Source organism: Alligator mississippiensis, chromosome 1, assembly GCF_030867095.1.
Source record: "Alligator mississippiensis isolate rAllMis1 chromosome 1, rAllMis1, whole genome shotgun sequence".
NCBI classification, from domain to species: Eukaryota; Metazoa; Chordata; order Crocodylia; family Alligatoridae; genus Alligator; species Alligator mississippiensis.
In genome coordinates, this window is record NC_081824.1 from 190368658 (window position 1) to 190371262 (window position 2605).

Below are 2605 nucleotides of genomic sequence, written 5' to 3' on the forward strand. Positions count from 1 at the left end.
AGTTGGCTTATGCAGTCTCCTTGTGAAATATTGAGGCAGGCAGTGGCCAGGTTGCCAGCCTTTTTACTGGGTCTTCAGAAGAATTGGGATTGTGTTAAGAAGGCCTGCTCCCCTTTAGTCTAAGGAAAACAGGGAGTCCAACCCAGCTCACATGCAGCAGCAGTGGAGCAGGTAATGTTGTTTTTTTCAGTCACTACTTCTCAGTGGTAGTCGCCCTCCACTATGTATAGAGCAACTCGGGGCATTTGTAATATCCCTATCTAAAGGCTATTGCAGCTGCTGCCTCCTGGCTCAGTGGGGGAGTTCTGCACAGAGATAGGGCTCAATGCCCTGCCCTGGGCCTGAATTCCAGTGCTTGGATCTCATAATACGTTGACAGCTACACCTGTCCTTCCTCCACTTTGTGGGGTCAGCTATCATAAGGAGGGCAGAGAGTCAAGGGCACATGGGTTGCCTTTGGGCACTCCTATTTTAATAACTTACCTTTTTTGTCTACACGAGAATACCACAATGGGTTTATTTAGCCTCTAGAACAGAAGAATGCATCTTTTTCTGCCTGAGCTGATCTTGCCCTTTGGCTCTTGAAACTGCATATACCCTCAAAGGCAGTATAAATATTCCAGGAGGTACAATGCTAAAGACAAACCCTAGCACATTTACTTCTCCCACAACAGGTAGAACTTTGAACACTGTTCTCCATTTTATTATTGTGACTGAGATGTTGAAAGCTATATTTAAAGCTGTGCTGCACAAGTTGGGTGAGATTACATAAGTGGAATAGATAATTATTACTGATGCAATGACATTTTTAAACAGCTATTTCCTCCTTCAGGTCCCGAGACGCATGCTGAAGCAAACTTCCTCATTTCTCTGCCGAGGTGAGTGACACCATTTTTGTTGTCAACAAAATGACCTAGCTTGAATCTTTATTTCAGGTTTCTCTTCTCAGAGTTTTGGATCTTGAAGATGTAACTTTCTTAAAAGACAATTTGCAAAACTTTTCCCACTATTGTGGAGTCTTCTCAGCAAGTGTTTTTTAACTTTGGACCTGACCTTTTCTGTTTACCTCACCACTTGCAACCTCACTTCCATTATAGTGTGATCCTGATGTGTGAACATAAGGCTTGGAGCTGGGATTTCCCACCCTTATTAATCCCCTCTTCCTGGGGACTTCCTGCCTGCCCTCATCCTTTTCCCTGTGCCTCAGTCTCCTCCTTTAATAAAGGAAAAGAACAAACCTCATGTACCTACAGCCTTGTTGTAAGGCTGAATTGATTTGTGTTAAGTCCTTTTAGATTCTCCTGGGGTACAAATGATAGGGAACCCAATGGTGCCATTTTATTTTGAAACCCTCTATCAGATGTCAATTCACAAAAATAGTACTTTTTTCTATTGGATTTATTATACTGCTCCCACCAATGTCACATTTCAACCCTTGGGGTCATCAAAAGGGCCACATCTTTTCGTGGCTTAGAATGGATGTCTTTTCCTCAGCCTAAAGGCTAAGTGTTTTGTTAAACTTCAGAAAAATCTGTTTAGGTGTTTTAACCAGGTGAGGAAGGAAATGTATAGATAAGATGATGTGATGTTAAAAAGATATTGGGCTGCTGCAGAATGCCAAAATGCTGCATTTTGTGGCAGCTGGAAACCTTTTCAATCATTTGTTAATTGAAGAATATTTTATTTTCTAGAACTGGTTCTATTTTTTAGTCCTGTCCCTTGCACTTGACAAGGAGCTCGGAGAACTGGAGGAAGCAGGGCTGAATGAGTGGCATTATTATTACATAAATAATGCTGGAGGTGTGCAAGAAATCCAGTCCAGAGGGAGCAAGAGGCACTGCCACTGCTGCAAATGTCTGAGCACACTAACTGAATAGTAATAGGGCAGCCCTGCACCAGCCAAGGAGCTAGAATGGGAGACTTTCCATGAAAAGGAAATAGTTAACTCAGAACTGTAATTCACAAATGAGACTGGTGTCTGGAACTGAAGAAGGCTATAGAAATTTATGCTGTGCCATCCAGTGAGTAGGAGATTTTGGATTTCTCTGATTCTGAGCTGGCATTCCTTGCTGTTCAGTTATATGGTAATGCTGTGGTAATTTTACTAAATGGATGTCATTGTTTTATCTGTTTACCTCGTCTTTAAATTTTATTTGGCTGGATCCTTTGCAGTTGTATAGTCATCCTTGGAGGAACACTTCTGCAGTGCTTAGGGGCATGTCAAGTACACAGCCTAATAAATCACTTCATTCTGGTTTCAGAAGCCCTTCATCCCAACATCACCTACATTATAAGTTAATTAAAAACACCTTCAAACCCAGTTAACTAACTCTACATGCTGTAGAAAGGTGACGTTTCTGTCAGGAGCTCAGAGTTACTCGGTGGATTTCACTCTGCAACAGGAGGAAGTTTCTTGGCTTATACCTATGCTTTAAGGCCAAGATTAACAGTTGATGATGCAAAAACCCCTCCAGAAACTACCCCCAGCACAGGAGGCTTATGTGCCAGGCTCAGGGCTGACTCTGCCCTCTCTGTGTTACACCAGCAGCAGTTGCAGGCTTGGGGGCCATCATTTTATATGTCTTGGGAGGCTGGAGGTGGAGCG

At 42.7% G+C, this 2605-nt stretch overlaps 1 long non-coding RNA gene across 1 annotated transcript; it reads left to right on the forward strand.

Moving 5' to 3' along the window:
• The first annotated feature begins 689 nt into the window (after positions 1-689).
• On the forward strand, positions 690-2189 carry LOC109282117 (uncharacterized). Its single transcript, XR_002088989.2, has 3 exons — positions 690-758; positions 833-878; positions 1692-2189. It is a non-coding gene; the product is annotated as an uncharacterized LOC109282117 (long non-coding RNA).
• The last annotated feature ends 416 nt before the right edge of the window (positions 2190-2605 follow it).